This window comes from Podarcis bocagei, assembly GCF_964188305.1.
Source record: "Podarcis bocagei genome assembly, chromosome: 4".
Lineage (NCBI taxonomy): Eukaryota > Metazoa > Chordata > Lepidosauria > Squamata > Lacertidae > Podarcis > Podarcis bocagei.
In genome coordinates, this window is record NC_138128.1 from 15,743,682 (window position 1) to 15,768,672 (window position 24,991).

The 24,991-nt window shown below is 44.4% G+C and overlaps 1 protein-coding gene across 2 annotated transcripts in view; it reads right to left on the bottom strand.

Moving 5' to 3' along the window:
- FNDC3B (fibronectin type III domain containing 3B) overlaps positions 1–24,991 on the bottom strand; it is a 289,308-nt gene that overhangs the window by 204,788 nt on the left and 59,529 nt on the right. The gene's annotated exons all lie outside the window — the stretch shown is intronic.

Here is a 24,991-nt window from a genome sequence, read left to right on the forward strand (position 1 = left end):
ACCCACCATTTATTTTTTTATATATGATCCTTTTCAAAGTAGTTTGGGAGAATTTTCAAGTTTCTGATTTTTTTCTAAATTAAAACATACAATTTAAACTGACTTTCAGCAGATATTGTGTCAGAGAAACATTCTATATTAATCATTTTTATGCAATTTAACGTTTGAGTGGCTATTAAGATAGTAGCACAATGCCATAAAATGTTGCATGCACCTTATCCCTTAGGTAAAGCTTCTCTGTCGTGTGTGTGTGTGTGTGTGTGTAGAATACTTAAAATTAATATTAATAATAATAATAATAATTCAAAAACATTTCTAGGCAACTTATACACAAACCACCAAGTTTAACAATAAAATACCACCCCCTCCAACACTCTCACACACAGATGCACTAAACATGATTATCATAATCTCTCAAAAGTCTGGGAGAACAGAGAGATCTTAAGCCAGTACTAAAAATACAGTAGTACTTCGGGTTACAGACACTTCAGGTTACAGACGCTTCAGGTTACAGACGCTTCAGGTTACAGAGGCCGCTAACCCAGAAATAGTACCTCTGGTTAAGAACTTTGCTTCAGGATGAGAACAGAAACCACGTGGTGGCAGCAGCGTGGCGGCAGCAGGAGGCCCCATTAGCTAAAGTGGTACCTCAGGTTAAGAACAGTTTCAGGTTAAGAATGGACCTCCAGAATGAATTAAGTTCTTAACCCGAGGTATCACTGTATGTTACTGTTGATGTCTGGTGGGCTTTGCTGGGGAAAGCATTCCATAGTCAGTATGGGGGGACACCACTGAGAAGGCCCTCTCCCTTGTCGCCAACCTACAACCTCTCTCAGCAGGGATACCTGGAAACTGTCTTCAGATATCAAAGACAAGGTCAGGGTATGGTCAACGTACCTGCTGCCCAACTTTTTATAATTTATATACTTTGCATTCCGACATGGCAGCTTGCCTTGAAAAACATCTGCAAAGCATGAGGGGGAGGGGGTTAGATTTAAAAGTTTGCACCCATACTCCTATCCCGAGGTTTCGGACAGGTTGCAACATTTCAAATGCACACAATGAAGTACAAACATGATTTTACAAATGTCTCAACCATAATAGAAACAAAATTTAATAAAATGCCAGCTAACCCTCCCAAAGTGCAAATTTACCACTAATGATCATTAAATAACAGTTCAAGCAGAGAAGGGTTAGAAAAGCCTCTCTTTTTCAAACTTAGTGCGCCCCTAAAAAAGGAGGGCGCATAATATAGATTATTTACAGAGCCACAAGGAATGTGGGGAAGGAGAGAACTTTTAAGCATGCTCTGGCAAATATTTCCAATATTTAGAAAGCTAGACTTCCTGGATGACACCAGGCAATGCAGTGTTCTCAGGCTGTAAATGCTGACACCCTTGCCAACACTTCTGGAACTATCAAAGAAAAGTTCTGGCAACTTTTCAAGAACAGGTCTTATAAATTCAATGTTAATTGTGCCTTCACACTGGTTTACAAGGCAATAATCCTGACTCTCTAGCAAATGCACCGCAGAACACAAATGAAGTCCTTCCACAGGTTAAGGAAATAGATACTTCGACAGAGAACCAGAAAAGCACTTTATATACTTCCAGCACCTAGTGCCTGAACGTAACCTATTATAACTTTGACGTTAAGCCATCTCTGGTCTCTTCTCCCGCAGTGCATGATCCAGTAGAAGTTTCTAGAGATCAAGACCATTTCCCTAGACTACACAATTTATTTCCCCCTTGAATAAGAGGCCCATCGTGGTTAAGCTGCCACAATACACCACAGTAATCTTTGCACTGGGGTAAAAAGATTGGAACCAGGAAGTGTGTCTTAAGAACAGGTGCTGCATGGAACGAGAAGTTAAGACATGAAACCAATCAAAAGAAGACATTTATCCAACATGGAAGCAGTGACTGAATCAATATTGGCAAGATTACAGAATAAAGAATTCTTTGAAGCAGACAGAAATCAGGCGTTTTGAAAGTGGTATTCAAAGTCTACAGAATGGAACTTGCTTTTTTATTTTTCTTAATCTGAGAGCACCTCATATCTTTCACTGGTTCCTCTCTGCCCCAAAACATAAACAAACATTTCCTTGCTCAAGTGTCAATCACCTTCACTCAACCCATATATCAAAGGCCCACAAAGAGGCTCCAGTCATTTACATTTTCTATATCCCCCACATCCACAATTTCCCACTTTAAGAGGCACAAAGGACAAGAGAAGTCTATCCTACAGCCTTGCTTTTACAAGTCCCTCTTGCAAAACCACAGATTACTCGTGTTAGGCTTTTGTTCTGTTTTTACATTTGTGACTTATTTTTCTTTTGACATGTTAAAATATGGTTTTCCAGGGTTGGTGTGGAAGCGCATGATTCCATTATTTGCCCAACTTTAGAAAAATAAATTAGGCGTTCACTAATAACATATTCAAGAACCGCTTGGCATGCTTATGATAGCGCTCTCCTTCGCATGATTGATGGAAGCGTCTGCAAAAAAAAATAGGTTTCTCTCTTTCTCTCCTTCTAAAGGTCTGTCAGTCAAAACCACATGAATTCCAAATTTACTTCTGGCTTCCTATAAAAGTTCATTAAGGAGATTCTAGGAGGTTAAAAGGCTGGCAAGTGATGGCTACGTTAAATACTTCACCTGTGGGACACAAATCCAGCCATCATTACGCTCTCTGGGCAAAAGCTAAACTAAATCTGCTAACAGCATTGTCAATTACAGGGCAAGTTTGGGAACAACAAAATTAAAAATGCAGGGAAGTAGCTGAGTCTCTAGGGGCAGATTACATTTTCCACTGCATTTTGGGGTAGCAGGGAAACAAAACAAAACAAAACAAAGCCTGAGCTGCAAAATGCTTACAAAAGATTGAAACAAGTTAAAGCTTTGGTTTCACTTTCAGATTTTATATGCATTCCTTGTGCTTGACTGGAAATGTATAAGAAATACTAATTTTCAATTAATCCTCATATATCTTAACCCACTTAAATCCATGGCATATGGGGGAATTTTCATAATATTGCTAAGCTTAAGCTGTAGACCCAGGAAGTCAAGATATGCTTCCAACTTTTTGAAAGTTGGAACCATCCTAAGCCAATACTCTTGCCATTTGACCCTCACTGTAATCAAACTGTGCGTCAAATTGATAATGCAATATCCTACAGCTCTTTAGTTAAATGATGTGCCTTTTGTGGGGGGAAGACTCTGAAATTAACTCAAGATGTCAACAACCACTAAATATTTATTACATCCATATGGGGAAAGACAAGTCATCCAACAGACTAGAGCAGCATTTATCTAAGAAATGTCCATCTATGGCCAGTTAACCTGAATGAATGAGTTAAGTGTTAGCTTATGTTAGGAGTTGCAAGGATGTTTCAAGTCCCATAATATACCATACATAAGAATTCAAGTTTCCTAGAAAAACACACGTCTTGACTCTTAATGCATGCCAAAACATGTTCCTCACTTCCATGTCCGAATTTTGACTGGAAAAGCTAATAATAACAATTTATGTAACTCAACATGAATCCAAATTAAATCTCCAAAGGAAGGGAGGTATTTGGATTGTGAAAACAGCAGCACAACCTCAATCCGAATTTGAGAAGGGGGCCATGTACGACTCTGTTTACCCTTTCCACAAAACCTCACGGGTCAGACTCTGGAACTGCTTGCCTTCCAGTTGCTTGTCCTCAGAACAATTTCTTTACAGACTCATCCGACATGAACACACACTGCCTGCTATAAATAAAACAACTGAGCTGAGTTTCCTAGCCCAAGGAGGCTCTTGCCTTTAAATAGCAAGTCTCTTGATTAACATTTCGGTACCCAAAACGCACTATAGATGCATGGAGACTTCCCGACACACCCAAAGTTGCTAGGAATAGATCCCAATAAGACAGACGGAGACAAGAACTGAGTCACATGGCAACGTGACAGAATAAGACCATTCCTCTGTATGAACCACTTCATCCTTCATAAACCACCTACAGGACACAGCTGATTGGGCGGCAAAGAGCTTCCTAAATACAATAAACAGACAATGTGATTCACAGAGGTCAACGGTCACCATTAATTCTTAAGCGACAGGATGTCTGCGCCCAGCCTGTGACATCTCGACAATGGCAGAGATGCTCAGCCTTACAATCAACAGCTAGGCATGTTATTGATCCTATACTAAACAGCAGTAATTTACTCCCTGTTTAGGGAAGCTTTTAATATTTGATGAATTATTGTATTTTAATATTTTGCTGGAAGCCGCCCAGAGTGGCTGGGGAAACCCAGCCAGATGGGCGGGGTATAATTTATTATTATTAATATTAATATTATTATTATTATTATTATTATTGAAATTATGGTGCTGCTTCTCACTTGCAGAACTAGGAAATTACTACAGAGAACTGAGGCTAATGATGAAAGACATACGCCAACTAAAACGGGCAGCCAACAGATCTGCAAAACTCGGCCTGTTTTGGACGGAATTCCCAGGACAAAGGACTGGTCAGAAAGTAAGAACTGTATACAGTGATACCTTGGTTTACAAACATAATCCGTTCTGGAGGTCCAGTTGTAAACCAAAACAGGTTGTAACCCAAGGCGTGTTTTCACCAATGGGGCCTCCCCCCAAAAAATTTTAAAAAAAATGAGTTGTAATCTAAAAAATGGGACACACACTTCAAGGTTTGACGTGGTTGTAATCCAAAATGGTTGTAATCCGAAAGGGTTACAAACCAAGGTACCACTGTATTAACAGCTCATAAAATCAAGTTTCCCCATGAATGCAGATACAGGAGGGGGGTTTTTTTGCCACTTGTTTCACCAAAAATCTAACAAGAGGAAAAGAAAGTCCTAATTTAGCAACAAAGAGCACATCTGCATAGAAGACAGATTCGTGCCACAGCTTGCTGTTTTGAGTGAAGGAAGGAGCAGCGATAACGGTTCATGTAGAAAAAAGCTCTTGATAAGGCATGGGTGACTAGAGGTGTGTACACAGCTGGATGGTCAAGGCACAAAAGAGCCTGGAATTTGTCTTCTTGTCTGATGTGCATTCGTTAGCATAGTTGCATCACATCTACTTCAAAGCCTCCTTAACCCTAGAAGAACTCTTTGTATACCTAATTGCAAGCACGGCAGATTAATCTGAAAGCATCCAAACAAAACCGCTTTATTTGTAACAATCCCACATAAAAGGGTTTATTTTCTGTAAATTGCAGCAATTAGCATAAAGAACATCTTGCTGAAAAGCTACCATTTTTTCTCAGATGACATTGCTTTTTTATATTAAAAAAAAAAAACAACCCACACAAACACAGACCATAAAACCAGCAACTTCAGACAAATACTGTGTTGCTTTTTAGGAAAAACAAATATCCAGGACTCCATGCAAAAGGTCAACCATATCAAAAGTTTGTGGATGCTTTTATTCTGCTGAAACTCAAAGGTAATCGGGGAAACTGAAGTGGCAACAAAATATCTATTGATTTATTTGTAAATCACCACCACCCCTGCCCTGGAGGGAGCGTTACAAAGAAACAAAGGATGCATTTCTGCATTATGAATTGTCAATAATAAACATATCAGACTTCGACAGGAACCCATACATGACAACATTTAGGAATTATATGCAAACAATGCACAAGGCAGATGATAGTTAAAGGATCGTGCTATTTAATCATATGCTGACGCAGCAAATCTTGAGAGACAAGTTCACGAAAGATATATCTACCAATGGCTGTGAGTCACAACAGTACCTCTAATACTATGGGCAGTATGTCTCTGTATATTATTTGATGGGAATTAAGGTAAAGGTAAAGAGACCCCTGACAATTAAGTCCAGTCGTGAATGACTCTGGGGTTGCGACGCTCATCTCGCTTTAAAGGCCGAGGGAACCGGCATTTGTCCGCTTCCGCAGACTGTTTTTCTGGGTCATGTGGCCAGCATGACTAAGCGACTTCCAGCGAAGCCAGAGCAGCGCACAGAAACGCCGTTTACCTTCCCGCCAGAGTGGTACCTATTTATCTACTTGCACTTGACGTGCTTTCGAACTGCTAGGTTGGCAGGAGCTGGGACTGAGCAACGGGAGCTCACCCCATCGCAGGGATTCGAACCGCCGACCTTTTGATTGGCAAGTCCAAGCGGCACAGTAGTTTAACCCACAGCGCCACCCGCGTCCCATTGATGGGTATTATGAGCAAGCAAATGCCATTGTGTTAATGTCTGGCTGGCAGGCTTCCCATTGTCATCTATCTGGTTGTGAGAACTGCATGCTGGGCTACACAGTGTGTTCGCCTGACTAAAGTAGGACTCCTTTTTAGGCCCTTGTTCATTTGACTGCTCTTTTATCCTGAAAGCTGCCAACAAGTTTTAGTTTATTTTATTGTGGTTTTAAAACTTTCTGTGTGTTTCAAATTGGGTTTTTAAAAAAGTGATAATATTATTGTTTTATCTTCTGTGTGGACTGCTTTGAGGGGTTTTTTCCCTGCAATCAAGCGATATATAAATTTTATAAAATGAACTAATTAAATATAAGTTTTTTATTTTTTATTTGATTTTTTTAAAAAACAGGCTTCTTTTCCCCGCCAGTGATGGCAGCAGCAGGGTGAGAGCATGAGTTGGCCAAGCTGTGAGAAGGGAACGGTGGGGCAACCTGGGACAGAACAGGCAAGGTGCCAAGGGAGGAGAGTTTGGAAGGGAGTTTTGTGGGTAGGCGGAGTTGGCAAGCAAGACAAGTGGAAGCAGCATCCCAAGCAAGCAAGCAAGTAAATAATCCCCTTTTAAAGCCATCTAAGTCTATTTCAATACAGATAAGAAACACCATGGTACATCTGCAGCAGCACAACCGGACGCCTCCATCTTCCCTGGCTGCAATGAAACATGTCTCTCCCGCATCTGTCTCTACAGCCACGGCAGGCCCTGCAACCTTCCAACAGCTCCCTTCACCCCCCAATGGATGCGTCTTCACCCCCAAAGGAGCACCTCCATTGCCTCCCAAGACTGACGGGTACCAACCCACCAAGTGTGCTTGACTCACCTTGAAGAGAGCCAACATCATTCCCCTCTTCCTTCCTACACAGCGGATCGCTAGCAGGTATTCCTGCCACAGCCACCATTCTCAATTATTTTGCCTCTACCAACTGGAGCAAAACACTTGAAGGGGCAGATTGGGTGCTGGGGCTTCCAGCCGCCGATCTCCCATTTTCTCTTATTTGAAAGCAAAGTTTACGGCACCACTTTGGAGCTTTGCCCTGCTCCCTTTTCATTTTGCAGCTGAGCTCCGTTCCGTGTCTGACATTCCCATGAGTTTAGTTCACAAAGGTCAAAGTAATTAGGAGGAAAGCTGACATTCCAATAAATTCTGTCGCTGCTAGAGTAGCTCAGGACATGCAAGGTACAGTTAGCAAGCACACCAGACAAAGGGAATCTCAAGAATGAGGAGATTAGTTTTAAGTGGCATTAAAGAAAAGTGTCCTGTTTCATGAGGCAGACCAAATTAATCAGGGTAGGACACCTCCGACAAGATCCAATAATCAAGACAGCAAGAACTAGTGCTACTTGGGGAATCTTGACTCATTCAGAGAAGGGTTCTCTTCAAACTGGAGTTTCTGTTGCCTATCCACAGAGCAGTAAAAACAAAAAATTTAAAAGCAGCAATAGTTTTCAACAATTAAAGTGGCATATAAACATTTTGATGTGCAAAATGCACAGGAAACACTCCGGACTAATAAATAGTTGAACAACAGGTAAATCTTACCCAAAGAACAGAGGAATAAGCATTTTTAGTATTTCCAAACAGAAGCAAACATCAATCTGGTGGTCAATTCAGACTCACTGGTATTATTATTATTATTATTATTATTATTATTATTATTATACATTATACCCCCCCTTCTGGCTGGGTTACCGCAGCCACAATACTATGTTGGCCCAGTTCACACATAATGCTAAGCCAAACTATGGGTACACAAAGCAAAAATTATGGCTGTTTCACTCCTCTCCTGTTCCTGCTGAGATATGGTTTACCTTAGCATGACATGTGAAGCCATCCTAATGGTTTGTCTCCCTCAAACAAACCATAAGTGGCAAGCCAAGAACAAACCTTGGCTACACAGCCTGCGTTTGCACGTAATATGAAGCCAAACCATGGCTTAGCTCTGGACAGCACAGTGGGAGCAGAGCAGTTGTGATTTCTGGTCTGTGTATCCGTGTGCTTGCCTATTCATGCTAAGCCAAAGTTTGGCCTAGAATTATGTGTGAACCAAGTCAACGTCACACAGGGAACTGAACAGCACACAAGAGAGACAGCAGTATTACATGTAATATGTTCATAGTTCCATGATGCTTTTACAGCCTTTTTGCTTGCACTCCCCAAAACAGTCGCTGGGGCTGCAATGGGAGAGTACAGTCGTACCTTGGTTCTCAAACGGAATCCGTTCCGGAAGTCCATTACACTTCCGGAAATGTTTGAAAACCAAGGTGCGGCTTCTGATTGGCTGCAGGAACTTCCTGCACTCAATCGGAACCCGTGTTGGATGTTCAGCTTCCCAAAAAAGTTCACAAACCGGAACGCTCACTTCCAGGTTTGCAGCATCCGGGACCCAAAACGTTCGACTTGCAAGGTGTTCATGAACCAACGTACGACTGTACTGGAGAAGAAGATTCTCAAACCTTTACCCATAATCCTTTCCTGCTGAATATACACACAGCCCCTCACCAACTGTTTTTATTTCCCCAAGGAGGAGACACGTTGTACCTGTATCTTATCCCCAGGAAAAGTAAAAACAGCTTTGGAGGAGTAATTTTCGTGCTGGCAAAGAACACAGAGGAGAGTTAATAAGCCTCTCTCTCCTCCCCCTGGATGCTGGTTCTTCCTTTCAATACTACAGTCTCAGCAGCTGCATTTAAGCAAAAAGAAGAGTGTAAAAAATAATAATGGATTCATGTGGAATGTCTGTTCTGGCACAATATCCTATGCATATTTTCTCTCAATTTGCCTAATATGCAGTGGGGGCCATGTATTCTCATGATACTGCATTTAAATGAGAATTTTCATTCTAAAGCATACACAGAACACTAAATAAGTCCTGAATATGCTGAGTCGCTTGGGGGAATGCGGTTCCTCTTCCCAACTTGAGCTAGAAACATCCAATTCCAAGCTAATCTACTTCTCACTTTGGTGGGGGGAGCAGTTATGGCTTCTTGAGCCATGTGCACAAATTATGTACAATCCTACACATGATTATCACACTTTCCAAACCCTGGAAATGCTCTCTGAGCAGGGAACAGGTCAAATTTCAAACAGCTTTTATTGTGCAAATCATCTGTTCAGGCAAACACATAAAAATTGGTTTGTGCTACATGCAGACACAAATCTGAAAGAGCGTATCATTTTGCCGCCCCGCCACCCCCCCCCCAACAACAGAAAATATTTAATACCACTTTCAGGATAATGAAGCGACATGTTTTTATTAAAGAAATAAAATTTACTAAGATCAACAGCACAATTTTTTCCACAGCGCAATTGTTCTTCTCTCAGTCTGCAAAAACTCTTTTACATCGCTCGCTGCTAACCTGACCTATGGCTGTAGTCATATTGACAGTGAGTAGCACATTGTATTATTGTGGGAAAGCACTTCACACAAGTCTCTCATTCAAGCCAGGCGTCCCACAATAGCCATTCACAGAGAGATTTCAGGGCATCCCCTAGAATGGAGCACCTCTGGCTACTAGCTGGAGGAATTCCTCACCCAGTGGAAATGTTGAAGCACTGTAAATGCTGCATTTGTGGGCTCTAATTGCCTGGATTTCGGGCTGAAACATAAACGAAGGCCTTTCAGGGCCGAGAAGAAGGAAAAGAAAGGATGAAAACAGCTCCTTGTGCTGCTTTAGTGTGTTGCAATCAACAAGCAAAGAAGTTTGGTTTTCTTGTGTTGATTTCTGGGACACTGCGCACCAGAAATAACTTCTGATGCAGAGAGATTCAGGAGAGAAGCCAGATAGCAAATGCATCCCTTTTTTTCAGATCTAGCATCCTTCTTTAGCCCCAGCCTAAAATACGGAAGTTGCCAATTTTTTTATTTTTAATAAAATCAACAAAAATGTTAAAAAGGAAAAAGCAAGAAATTGTGTTGGCGGGGCCAGCAGTTCTAACACTCCAGCAGATAAAGTAGCCTTAGGCGAGTTAACATCTCCTCTGTAAGCCCCAGTTGAAGGATAGAATTTGCAAGGATAACTCTCACCTTTTAAAAACTATTATCGGCATGCTTAATTCAAAAGCCCTTTGGCTCAGAGGCTTCCAAGGTGCTGATAATCAGTGCAATGGAGAATCGAGAGGAAGACTGGCTTGTTGCAATAAAATAAAACAAAAAAATCGAATGTGTGTGTAGCTCTGCCTGCAGTGATTAAGGAGCACACCTATTTAATGGGTGACATTTAACTAGAAAACCAACTCCGCCGGAGGTTTAAGGGGGGGAGAGGGGTGTTTCCACACACAACCAAGCACTGTTGGATTAGCTGAAAATCCACCGAGTGGCAAGCAGCCAGAAGAAACAGATGCTCCTCCATCCGTATGCCCACTCGGCCTCACTGGGGCTGTATTCCCCCAGTAGTTACTGGTTACCGAACCAATGAATGGTCTCTTTGTGCGTGGAAAAATTGCCCTCAAATTCTGACTTCGGCACTGGGAACTTTCAAGGTGAACAGAAAAGGAATCCATGTTTCTAATGAGGAAACAGTCAAAGGCATTTCAGCAACTCTAGTTGAGAGAGATTGGAAGTTTAGGGTTTTTTATTTTTTAAAAAAATCTGTTTATCATCTCCCACAGACATAGGATTAACACCTTGTTCACATCCTGACAGTAACATTATTTCTGCAAAAGAGCACAAAGGCTTCACTGTTCTGTGTTTTTCCGCCTCAGAAAAATCCAGGGTATGTAATTAACATCAGGGGACCCGTGGAACATTTGTATAGTAAAGTTTTCGCGCCGGACCCCGAAAGTGCCGATTTTAATTAAGAAGTTAGCACCCAGAACAGCAAACAAGAACTAGTTATATGAGAATGAATTGTCAGAGGACCGAAGGAAGCATGGCTAAAGTTTGCAAGATCACTAGGGCAATCAATAGTGAGGGAAGTGAGAAGGGCTGAAGTTCAGGAATCAAAGTCCCAGCTTCAACCCCCAGTATGCCCTCTTTGAAACCCTGGGGAGCTGCTGTCAGTCAATATAGACAATACTAACCTAGGTGGACTGGAGGAATGACTTGGTATAAGCCAGCTTCTATGTTCCTATGGGGACGTGGGTGGCGCTGTGGGTTAAACCACAGAGCCTAGGACTTACCGATCAGAAGGTTGGCGGCTCGAATCCCCGCAACAGGGTGAGCTCCCGTTGCTCGGTCCCAGCTCCTGCCAACCTAGCAGTTCGAAAGCACGTCAAAGTGCAAGTAGATAAATAGGTACCACTCCAGCGGGAAAGTAAATGGCATTTCTGTGCTCTGCTCTGGTTCGCCAGAAGTGGCTTAGTCATGCCGGCCACATGACCCGGAAGCTGTACGCTGGCTCCCTCGGCCAATAAAGCGAGATGAGCACTGTAACCCCAGAGTCGGTCACGACTGGACCTAATGGCCCTTTACCTTTACCTATGTTCCTATGAGGGGTCCAACCTGCAAGGAAGACCCAAGACGCCACTCCTCCTTCAAAACCAATAACTGACTGACTGTGTCGGGATGACAGGAGAGGTCACCTCAAATAAATACATAAAGGTGCACAAAATACAACGTGTTGCCCAACACAGAGTTAAGACAACTCTTTCATGGTAAGCCAAAACCGTTTCGTCTTCCACATCGTCACAAAATAGTGATTTGGCTTTATCCAATAACTGGTTTTTCTTGGAAGAACTGGAAACGAGAATCACTCTTGCATAAAAGCTTTAATGTATTTTGCAATGGATACTCCTCTAGAACAGGGTTGGCAACGTTTTTTGAGGCCAGGCCGGTCCACTCCCTGGCAGACCTCTTGGTGAGCTGGAGCGTGCATGCCTATGCGTGGGCTCAAGCTATTTCAGGCGCTCTTCCGACCAGGAAGTCCGTCCCCGCGGCAAGGGAAAAAAAGGCGCCACGGGGGGGGGGGTGGAGCACGGAATTCCCACACCGATCAATGGAACGGCCGTGGGCCGGTTCCAGGAAGCTCATGGGCCAGAACAGGCCCATGGGCCTTAGGTTGTCGACGTCTGCTCTAGAAGCATCGAGACCTCCTCATCTCCCTTAGTTGACTGCATAGAACCAAGTCTAGTGGTTCAGGTGATCATTAAGAAGATGCTGAAACAGACTATATGGAACTGACTGGGAGACTCCGGGACCAGAGAGAAGAGGCGGTGGAAGAAGATTGGAAGAAGTTTAAAGAATATTTGAAAAAAATATGTTAATATTTAAATCTTAGAATAGCTTTGGAAGTGGATATAGGCTGTAGGGTTAGAAGTAGAAGGTAGTGTATTTTAAAATAGTATTAATATGTAAGGGATAAAATGTGAAGATTTTTATGGTAAAAGTAAGTGTGATAAAAAAAATGGTTAAAAATTATGATATATGTAAACTCCTAAAGATCAGGTAAAATGAAAATCAGATGGGGGGACTTGGGGAAGCTCACCTAACAATGTTTAGAAAAAACAAGGATAAGACAAGAATTTGTTTGTATTGTTTGTTTTTTCTGTTTGTGTTGTTTATTTGTGTTATAAAATGAATTTAAAAAATGGAGGGGGGAGAAGATGCTGAAACAGGGGATGCAGGAGGGATTTTGTGTGGGGAGATGTGTGGAGCTAGAAACTTAAGTCTCCATGGTCATCTGTTTGTTGAGTGCGTTCCATGCTCTTTTCGAGACAGAATAACACAGACTTAACTTACAGGGTCATGCTAAGGATTCTGACTAGTGAATGCGTGGGAAGTGCTTTGAACACTTGAAAGCACTGTACTAAAGTATCGGTGCTACTTTTACTGTAATCATATTAATGCAATGATGTTTGCAGAGGGACTGAAGCCCAGACTGATGCCACTGTCTTCCCCGACCCCCCCCCCACTCTGCTTACACTTCCGCAGCAACGTTTAGTCCAAAAGCTATGCAGCTGCCTTCAAGTCAAAACCTGTTCGTTGCTTCGGGTGCCAAGTTAAAACACAGGACCATCCGTGTTAAATACTGAACGGCACACCTGAAATGATTTTACAGCACAAAGGGGGTGGGGTGGAATAGAGAGAAGTTCATGTACAGTATTGGTATCCAGTGATTTCTCCGTAACATCAAGCTGTTCTCCCTTGGCACTGAACCAAACATGTCAATGAATCAAAGAAATCATTACTAGTAAAGGAGACTCAGGAATACGTACAAGTTCATGAGGCTGTGGTGAAGTCATAGAATCACAAGATCTTAAGAGTTGGAGGGGACCCAAGGGTCATCTAGTCCAACACCCCCCCCCCCGCATTGAAGGAATCTCAGGTAAAGCATCCATGACAGATGGCCACCCAACCTCTGCTTAGAAACCTCCAAGGAAGGAGAGACAACCTCCTCTTGTGGCAGTCTGTTCCACTGCCAACAGAAAGTTCTTTCTGATGTTTAGTCGGAACCTCCTTTCTTGTAACTCGCAGCCACGGGTTCGAATCCTACCCTCCAGAGCAGGAGAAAACCAGCTTGTTCCCTCTTCCATGTGACAGATATTTGAAACTGACCTCCTCTCAGTCTCCTCTTTTCCAGGCTAAACATGCCCAGCTCCTTCAAGCGTTCCTTACAGGGTGGATAAAAATCAATGATTTTTTTTTTGATTTTTTTTTTAAAAAAAATCGGATTTTTTAATTTAAATCAATTTTTTGGACTTAAATTGGATTTTTAAAATAAAATACTTTTGGAGGAAAAAATCTTTCTAAAGACAGTTTTCTATTTAAGCTACATTATAGTCCAAAGTCTATTCATCAGGAAATAAGGATTTGTTTTAAGTTTTTCATGTGTGCTGAAACTCAGTCTAAGTTGGGTTTTTTTAAAAAAAGTTTAACCACATCAGTTAACAAACATGGATACATTTGCTATAATGTTATTGTTTTAGCTAAATAAATTGTTTAAATTGTTATTCAGGAAATGATTATTTTTCTCCTTCCAATAAAGCACAGCAGAAAAGTTGTCCGGATATAAACAGTTGACTTATTAAACCTCACAATAATTTCACAACGATCTATCTATGTATTTCTAAATCAGTATAACCAAATCAGTAATTTTTTGATATTACTGTAAAAATTGCTTTTATTTAAATCAAATCCACCCCGGTTCCTTGTAAGGCTGAGTTTGCAGGCCCTTGATCATCTCTGGAGAGGAGGTGTGTCTCCATGGCCATCTGGAAACGTGAAAGCTGACTCAGGGAAAAAAAACTGCATTGTTAACAGCAAGGTTAAGTGGCCCAGCCCTAACTGATGTCACACTAGGGAGTAAGAAGCTGGTGGCTGGTTCTGCTATCTGGGTTGCTTATAAATAAGGAGGGAGGTGTCTGGGGGCAGTACAAAGTTGATGGGGTGGCATCGCTCCTCTGACCCTAATACAGCGACCTCTGCTGCAGCAACACCTGGCAGGTGTTTCCAGGAGGAGAAAAGCACCAGCTGAGCAAGAATAAGAGCAAAGAGCCAGTGTGGTGTAGTGGTTAAGAGCGGTAGACTCGTAATCTGGTGAACCGGGTTCGCGTCTCCGCTCCTCCACATGCAGCTACTGGGTGACCTCGGGCCAGTCACACTTCTCTGAAGTCTCTCAGCCCCACTCACCTCACAGAGTGTTTGTTGTGGGGGAGGAAGGGAAAGGAGAATGTTAGCTGCTTTGAGACTCCTTAAAGGAAGTGAAAGGCGGGATATCAAATCCAAACTCTTCTTCTTCTTCTTCAAAGAGCAAGAAGCAAACCAATCATTTAGTACAGTGGTACCTCTGGATACAAACGGGATCCGTTCCGGAGCCCCGTTCGCATCCTGAAGCGAACGTAACCCGCATCTGCAGGTCGTGATTCGCAGCTTCTGCGCATGCCGTCATTTTGACCGTCTGCGCATGCGCGAGAGGCGAAACCCGGAAGTAACGTGTTCCGTTACTTCCGGGTCACCGCGGAGCGCAACCCGAAAACGCTCAACCTGAAACAACTTCAACCCGAGGTATGACTGTACAGGCGTAGGTAAACGAAGGCCCAGAGGCCGGATCCGGCCCAATCGCCTTCTAAATCCAGCCCACGGACGGTCTGGGAATCAGCGTGTTTTTACATGAGTAGAATGTTCCTTTTATTTAAAATGCATCTCTGGGTTATTTGTGGGGCCTGCCTGGTGTTTTTACATGAGTAGAATGTGTGCTTTTATTTAAAATGCATCTCTGGGTTATTTGTGGGGCATAGGAATTCGTTCATTTCCCCCCCCAAAAAATATAGTCTGGCCCACCACATGGTCTGAGGGACAGTGGACCGGCCCATGGCTGAAAAAGGTTGCTAACCCCTGATTTAGTAGCATTCCTGTTTCCTGGCCTCTGCACGTGGGCACCGACAACGTGCTGAGCTTCGGAGTCCGGAGAGCCCGGATCAAGGCCCAAGCTTTCTCCAATGACCTCAGCGCGCAGCCAGCTCAGAAATGAAGCGGCCGTCGAACGAAATGAAAGGCTGCTATTCTCAAAAACCCTCAATATCCATTTGTTTCCTCAAACAGATGGGAGGGGAGTGGGGGGGGGGAGGCTGGCAAATTCTTTCCAGTGAATCCCGGAGTCACCACCAACCAACCCGCCACCCCCGGCCGAAAAAAAGCCTGCTTTTTTTGAAGCCCCGTTGATGGAGTCGCAAGTGCTGCCTCATGTTCCAGGGAAGCCCTCCAGGCCTCTGCAGACAGCTGCGCAGATCCTCTCTCGCTAAGGAAATGCCCTCATGCTGAATGAATTCTGAGCCACTTTTTTCCACTGCCTCGAAGGAGAAAACAGAAAACAAAAACAGGCCTCAGCGCTCAGAATTTCACATCTTAGTATTTCTTACTGAGGCATCAAACGCTCAAAAGGCACATTATGAGAGCTGCTGGCTGCAGGTTTCATTTATTTTCATTTTTTTTTTTGGTGGGGGGCACTATTAAAGGTGAAAGGTTACTGCCAACATTAAGATAACTTGGGGAGGGGAGAGAAAAAAGTCTCAGCTAAGATGTTTGAAGACACGGCCAATGTGCTTTTTCTTTCTTCAGTAAGAAAAATGTGCTTTGCATCCACTTCACTTCAACACCGCCCTGACATTCCCATTAATTCATCACGTCACAAAGCGATCTGAAAGCTTCTCCCAATACCAGGCCCAGATGGAATAGGCAGAGGCATCCATCTGCCCATCCCTCTCATCAATGATCCAGCTTCCCACCAGTCACCAAAAGTCCCCCCAGACAATTCACTGGTGGTATCCCTTATGGCACGGGTCAGCAACCTAAGGCCTAAATCAGCGCGGAGCAGAGCAGGGACCGCCTTCTGCGACGCTGGCTGGCTTCCCATTGGCTGCAGGAAGCCAGCTGCGCATGCCTCCTCCGCGCTGGAAATAGTGTTTGAACCGGCCCAAGCCATAAAAACTTTGCCACCCCCTGCCTTATGGTATCGTCCCTCGACTGATCCAAGCCCTCGCCAGCTTCCACTGAGGTCAGGGTGGGAAAGGGGACACTGCCCCTCCTCCAACCCAGGTTCCCAGAATTCTGCACCCACCACCCTGTTTCTTCCCTCTTTGTCAAGCCTGCCAACACAAGCCCAACAGCCAAACTCAACATGCCATGTGCAGTTTCAAGGAAAACCAAGTCCAGCATCACAACTTTGGGTAGCGCCTGGAACAGCATCAACGTTTTCTTCAACGCTGGGTTTCTGTTTCAGCATGTTAACAACTGCATGTCAGTCTCGGAAATGCAACCTCGGCCCCCTCTGCCTCCCCCCGCCCCCCACAAAAGGATACTTCCAACATGTTGGATTCAGTTCCTTTGGCTACTGACGAGTGCACATTTTGCTTACATAGGTAAAGGTAAAGGGACCCCTGACCGTTAGGTCCAGTCGTGACAGACTCTGGGGTTGTGGCGCTTCATCTCGCTTTACTGGCCATGAGAGCTGGCGTACAGCTTCCGGGTCATGTGGCCAGCATGACTAAGCCGCTTCTGGCGAACCAGAGCAGTGCACTGAAACGCCGTTCACCTTCCCGCCGGAGCGGTACCTATTCATCTACTTGCACTGTGATGTGCTTTCGAACTGCTAGGTTGGCAGGAGCAGGGACCGAGCAACGGGAGCTCACCCCCGTCGCAGGGATTCGAACCGCCAACCTTCTGATCAGCAAGTCCTAGGCTCTGTGGTTTAACCCACAGCACCACCTGCATCCCTATTGCTTACATAATTGGCTGCAATTCATTCTGCACCACTTTAACAGGAGCAAGTGTTTTCACTAAAATGTAGAACAGAGAGACAGACAGACAGTACACATATAAACACCTTGCAGTGTCGGAGCTCTCATAGCTGGCCAGCCCTTCATTAGCCATTTGCAAAGCCAAGAGAATGTGCACCAAGGCAGCCAAGGGAAATATAAGGAAATCGTTACACAGCACGCAGCTCCCAAAGAACCGAGCCCCCTGCCTCAGCTTCCTCAAACTCAGCTTGGGCTTCCAGCCATAACAGCAGAAGAGGAGCCTGCAGGATCAGGCCAAAGGTCCATGTAGCCTAGCACCCTGGTTTCGTGGTAGGCAAGCAGGTGCGCCCACAGGAAATCAGCCAGATGCCATGGGCAAGCAGGACCTGCGAGCAGCAGATCTCTGTGGTGTCCAACCAGCAGCTGGCATTCAGTGGAACTGCAGGCAGCCAGCAACACCTGTGGCTTCTGAAGTTTCACAGCAGCCGTCACCCACTTTCAAACCTTATTATCATTTTCTTTTTTAAGGAAAAGAATAAGTGCAGATTCTCAGGAGTCTACCGATCGCCACCTTTGATGCTCCATTACGCTCCGGCTAAACTACTTACAGCATCCACACTGCCCTGCTTACAGGCAAAAACGAAATATCATCGTGCTGCATTCGAAGTAGCATTGTGTGTGTGTGTGTGTGTGTGTGTGTGTGTGTGTGTGTAATTAATTCAGATGCTGTAGTTCTGGCGTCATGTCTTCCCGTGTGCATGACTCATCAGCTGATCTTGTGAACTCATTAGACGTGCTTTCAATTGAAGCCTTCGAGCTCCTTTGTTGTCCGCTTAAAACTGATGACTTCACAGCTCTCGCCTCTCCCCCCCCCAGCAGCTACCAGCTCATGTTTCTTAATGAGCAATGGAGTAACCTTAACAAGGTCCATCTGCGTTCAAGGGAATTAAAGGCCTTTATTAAGACATCCTTACCCCCGAAGCAGCTTCCTGTCCTTTATTGCCATGAGAGAAAAGTGCAAAGCAGAGAAATCAATTGAGGGGGTGCCAAAGCAGCCAGATTTGGAAACAAGCCCAATGGGGTGGGAGGGGAGGGGAGGGGGGCCTATATTCAGGATGCAAACTGCTTAGGAACGGCACAGCCAGTTTAAAACGGTTCCGAATCGTAACCGCAGGGTGATGGGGTGGTTGTTGTTTTCAAGGCAGGCTGCGTAAATGAGCGGCCATGGTATTAGAAATATTGTTCTCTGCTTTTATGTAGGCTGCTCATCCACAGAGTTGTTAGAGACGGGGGGAAAGCATGCAAGGTTCTCCCCACCCCACCCCACCCGCAATGTGTGCAAGTACAGCCCACGAACTGATATGAATGGCAAAGTTGGGGAAGCTGGGATTGTTCAGTTGATATGAGGATCTTCATCTCAAGAGTCATGCGTTCGAGCCCCACACTGGTCAAAATATTGCATTGCAGGGGGTTGGAATAATAATAATAATAATAATAATAATAATAATAATAATAATAATTTATACCCTGCCCATCTGGCTGAGTTTCCCTAGCCACTCTGGACGGCTTCCTACATAATATTAAAATACAAAAACCTACTAAACATTAAAAGCTTCCCTAAACAGGGCTGCCTTCAGATGTCTTCTAAAAATCTGGTAGTTCCTTTTCTCTTTGACATCTGGTGGGAGGGCGTTCCACAGGGCGGGTGCCACTACCGAGAAGGCCCTCTGCCTGGTTCCCTGTAACTTGGCTTCTCGCAGTGCGGAAACCGCCAGAAGGCCCTCGGTGCTGGACCTCAGTGTCCGGGCAGAACGATGAGGGTGGAGACACTCCTTCAGGTATACTGGACCGAGGCTGTTTAGGAATAGAGGACCACTGGGGTCCCTTGCGACTCTATGGCTCTAAGTGCTTAGAAAAACAGAGGCTCCATTGTAGTTCAGCGGCAGAGTAGATCTCCTGCTCAATACACGACAGAAGGTGCACTTGCATACAAGCAAGGGAGGAATGTTTTATTAAAGCAGGTGAGCCATCCTGACTCAGCAGGAAGAGCCAAACACAGTTCAGGGCTCTCGCAAGGTGAAGGAATAACAGAGGTTAGTCTGGTCCAAGGTTCACAAGTCTGCGGTCAGTAATAAGGACTTCAAAGCTGCACAGTTGCTCCAACAACCACCCCATGATGAGGGAGGGAGTTGGGTAAGGTAAGGCAACCGCTCATGCTGCAAAAGATCCCCCCCTATTAAGATGCTGCAGAACAGAATATTCATTACTGTGGATAATGAATTAGGCCTCATCTGCACTAGTCATTAAAAGCAGTGTCATGTCACTTTAAGCAGTTGTGCCTTATCCCAAAAAAATCCAGGAGCTGTAGTTTGTTTGTGGTGCTCTGAGAGTTGTTAGGAGGCCCCATTCCTTCCCACAAATCCCTGGGAAGGAGGATTGGTTGTTAAACCACCCTGGGAACTGTGGTTCTGGGCAGTGTTAGAAACTGAGATATGAAAGCTAGGAGCTAAATGGCACCTTAAACCTAGGTTATGGGTGCAACAATGGAATGTCAAGGTTCGAATCCCCGTGACAGAGTGAGCTCTCATTGCTCTGTCCCAGCTTCTGTCAACCTAGCAGTCCGAAAGCACACCAGTGCAAGTAGATAAATAGGTTCCACTGCGGTGGGAAGGTAAATGGCATTTCTGTGCCCTCTGGCTTCCATCACGGTGTTCTGTTGTGCCAGAAGCGGTTTAGTCATGCTGGCCACATGACCCAGAAAGCTGTCTGTGGACAAATGCCGGCTCCCTCAGCTGGAAAAGCGTGATGAGCACCGCACTCCATAGTTGCCTTTGACTGGACTTAACCGTCCAGGGGTCCTTTACCTAAGCACAATTTTTTAATAACAAGGATACAAAGCTGAAAATGAATGAACTGCCACCAAAATATTATGTTCGTTTTTCACCTGGTCTAGTCCTTCCCCTGCCCACCCCCCTAATATTCTTCAGAGAGTCTCTTCTCCAGTCTTCAAGAGAGTAGCTAGAAGTAGGGAGGCAGAAAAAGCCCCTCCTTTCCTTCTACTCTGCAGCTTTAATGTGAAATCTTAGGCACACAGCTCAGAAACTGCTCGCGCTAATGAAATTCCCTGTTGCAAAATGCAGTGGGAGTTTCGGACACTGGTTCTGGGAGGGAAATAGGGATGCCCCAACAACTCTCAGTCCCCTTAACAAATTACAGCACCCAGGGCTCTTTGGGGGAAGCTAAGACTGTTTTGAAATGATAGGATACTGCTTTAAAGGGATGGTACGGATAGGGCTTACGTCAGGGATAGGCAAATTCTGGCACTCCAGATGTTTGGGACTACAATTCCCATCATGCCTAGCTAGCAGGACCAGTGGTCAGCGATGATGGGAATTGTAGTCCCAAACATCTGGAGGGCCGGAATTTGCCTATGCCTGGCTTATGTCAAGACAGAGACAAAACACTCACTGGTCTAACATAGCTTCCCCAAACTGGAGCCCTCCATATGTTTTGGGGGCTCCCAGCTACCTTCAAACCCAGGTTATAGTTCAAAAAACCATGAGCTGTACTTCAAAACACCAATTTACAGATGGCTGGTCTAATGACTCCTGGGAGTGTTGGGTTGGTTTCCTCTGCATTTCGAAACTGAGCAGAAACGCAAAAGATCAGAATCACGGAACACAAAGCCCAAGAATGTTACCAGGTGGTAGTCCTTTTGAACCACAATTATAAATAGCAAACCCCTATCCCAGTTCGCAGTTTCTTATCTAGCTTAAATGGCTGTCCCATTTGGGAAGCTGTTCATTGACAGATGAAGCACAGCTCCACCTAAGCCCCATCACATGGTTTCTAAAGTCGTAGGGTTATAGTCATCCCCCCAACACTCCCACCGCTTCATGTTCCAGCAGCTTTGCAGCATCAGTAATGCCAAGGCTGCGATTCATAATCAGATTACTCAAATGCCAACCACCTGAAGTCAGTCACGCTTCACTTGCTTCCTGCGCGAAATACCAATAAAGCTGAAGTTGTGTTTCCCAAGATATTTGTACCGCAGATCGGAGTTGCGCATCTAACTACCGTTTCTCATTTTCAAGACTCTAGGAAGAGCAGGTGCTAACTGCTTTGCTCAGATGCAGAATGCGTGCCCACAACCTCTATGGCAGGGGTAGGCAACCTAAGGCCCAGGGGCCGGATCCAGCCCAATCACCTTCTCAAGCAGGCCCGCAGATGGTCCGGGAATCAGCGTGTTTTTACATGAGTAGAATGTGTCCTTTTATTTAAAACGCACCTCTGGGTTATTTGTGGGGCCTGCCTGGTGTTTTTACATGAGTAGAATGTGTGATTTTATTTAAAATGCATCTCTGGGTTATTTGTGGGGCATAGTAATTCATTCATTTCCCCCCCAAAAAATATAGTGCGGCCCACCACATGGTCTGAGGGACAGTGGACCGGCCCCGCACTGAAAAAGGTTGCTGACCCCTGCTCTATGGGAAGATCAAGTATTTGAAAAATGACACCAACCAGGTTGACCATGCCTAATAGTGCTTAGAAAATGCAGCACAAATGCACAGAAATGTTGCACCTTTTAAAAATGTTTAACATAGGAAACTGCCTTTTACCGAAGTCAGACCATTGGTGTGGTGTTGACAACGGCCAGCAGCTGACGAGAGTCATTCAAACTATTTTATTAAAGTTCCATGTTTCGTACAGTTGTGGTTTTTTTAGGCCTGCCCCCCCAGGTGGTGTTTGTTCAATGCTGGTTTCCTAGGTTCTAGACAGGAGAACCTGAAGACGTAACACAAACCTAGAACCTTCCACATGCCTCTACCACTGTTCCACACCCCCTCCCCAAAACCACTGGCAGGGAGTGCTCCTTGCACCTGCATGTTCTTGCAACCACAATCTCAAGCAGACTTTCTTACAAAAGAAACACAGGCTGAAACTCAGCTGAACACCAACCCATGGCTTTGCCTGGCATGGGGTGAGGTAAAAAAAGCCCATCATATTACACAAGAGACCTGCAACAAAATGTTGCAGCGGAGACTGCTGCTGCTCAGGGACCCAGCTGTCAACCAATATACCTGAAGGAGCGTCTCCACCCCTATCGTTCAGCCCGGACACTGAGATCCAGCGCCGAGGGCCTTCTGGCGGTTCCCTCATTGCGAGAAGTAAGGTTACAGGGAACCAGGCAGAGGGCCTTCTTGGTAGTGGCACCTGCCCTGTGGAACGCCCTCCCAGCGGATGTCAAAGCAATAAACAACTAGTTTACTCTTAAATGTCATCTGAAGGCAGCCCTCTTTAGGGAAGTTTTAATGTTTAATGCTGTACTGTTTTTAATATTCAGTTGGAAGCCGCCCAGAGTGGCTGGGGAAACCCAGCCAGATGGGCGGGGTATAAATAATAAATTATTATTATTATTATTATATATAACCAGTATTCCACAGCCACATCTTAGGATTTTTCCTAAAGGGTTTCTGGTTTTCTTTGCTTATGCTTCTGTTAAGTCTGCTCATACCACCTCCTTTTGTGTCATTTTGGGCACAATTTTTAGACACCAAGTCCAACCAAAACAGCTGAGCCCTTTACATTTTTGCCTTGGGGATTATGTCAAAGTCAAACACTTCAGCGTTATGCATACAAAACCAGAGCAAGCACTAATTGAAGAAGACCTGCTCAAAATAAATATTCGAATCATAGAATTTAAGACTGAGTTGGATGGGACCCTGGGGTCATTTAGTCCAACCCCCTGCAATGCAGGGATCTCAGCTGAATAATCCATGACAGGTGGCCATCCATTTTGGAATTTTCAAATATCAAAACACTCTAGGTGAAGAAGGATCACTTTTTCGTAAAGGAAGATAAATACTTCCAGCCATTCAGACACAACAAGGCAAATCAACCAAGTCAGAAACCTAGTATCACCGTTTTTTACCTCAAATCACCACTTTCGCCAATCATCTCTGAGTAGCTTTTTTAAAACACAATCTTCCAGTCACCAAAACATACTGCACAAGCATCTGATAAAAGTATTTAGGAGCCTTCACCCCCCCCAAAAAAAATCTTCCAAAGACTGGTCATTGTTCAGAAATAATAGTTTAATTTGGCACTATTTTGATGGCCAGGGAAAGCATATGGTTATACTTTTTGGTCTGTGTTTTTTAAATCTTCAGCATAACCAGTTTTGCACCCCAAAAGCAGGAGAGGGTGTGAATGTAAAAGCCCAAAATGGAAGAAATCTATTTATACCACTGATTCGGAAAGTACCGCCAACAGTATGCAAAGCAGAACTGCTAAGTTCATAAACCAGCAGAGTTATAGAATTTGAGGGACATTCACAAGTGTTTCTAACAAGCCTTGACACTCCTCCTCATAAATCTTTTGAAAAGGTCAGGTTTCCCATTGAAATTATGTGCCCTACAATTGCTCGTGCTAAGGATCTCCTTAATATGACAACAAGGGGAATCCCAGCTGAGCTGCCTCACGTCAGGCCTCCGGGTTACATTTTGGGTGGTATTATCTTCTGACATACTCCAAAGACATATCAGCCAAAATCTTTTGCGCTGTGTGCGTCCATTTGGACATTCAACTGAGGCCAGAGTTAAATCCTACATCTTAACTATAAAATTCTGGAGAAATCCAGCATCAAAACATAGAAGCAAGATCCTACATTTCTTAAATAAACTGGTGGGGTGAGGGATAATTTGGATCTGGGGTTTTGTTTTGAGACACAGCATTCAGTTCCCTCTCCCCTCCCAACACTTCCTTGTTACGGTATTTTTCGCTCTATTGGACGCAGTTTTTCCTCTCCAAAAATTGAGGGGAAATGTGTGTGCATCCTATAGAGCGAATGCAGGCTTGTGCCATAGCCGCGCGCAACCCCTCCGGCAAGGAGAGGCTGCACGGGGCTAAAGGGGAAGCCAAAACAGCGAGCGGGATCCATCCCGCTCGCTGCCTTGCCTTCTTCCATAGCTGCGCACACCCCTTTGGCAGGGACAGGTTGTGTGCAGCCTGTATGCTGCTCTTTGGGGCTGGGGGGGATATTTTTTTCCTTGATTCCCCCCCCCTAAAAACTGGGTGCGCCCTATGGTCCAGTGCGCCCTACGGTGTGAAAAATACGGTGATTTTCTATCTCCTCTCTCCTCCAAGCAGTTCAGAAATGGTAAACATGGCTTTTCCCCATCATGACATCTTATCCTCACAATCAGTGTTCGAAATTAGCCAGGAGCCAGGCGCATTTTACAACCTGGCTTTCAACCACTTGCAACCAAGAGGAGTCTCCACCATCTGGTAGATGCCTGGCTGGGGATCCGTGGACTGTTTTTGCACATTAATACCACAACCTGTAGAATGCTTTTTCTGTGCAGGCTGAGCAGGAGCGGTGGACGTTATTGTTAATCATGTTAATTGTAGCTTGTCTTCTTCACTTGCCCTGCTCACAGTGGTGAAGACTATTCTGACCAGGGTGGATAAAAATCAATGATTTTTTTTTAAATCAATTTTTTAAATTTGAATCAGATTTTTTTTAAATTTAAATTCAATTTTTAAAATAAAATGCTTCTGGAGGAAAAAACTTTCTAAAGATAGTTTTCTGCT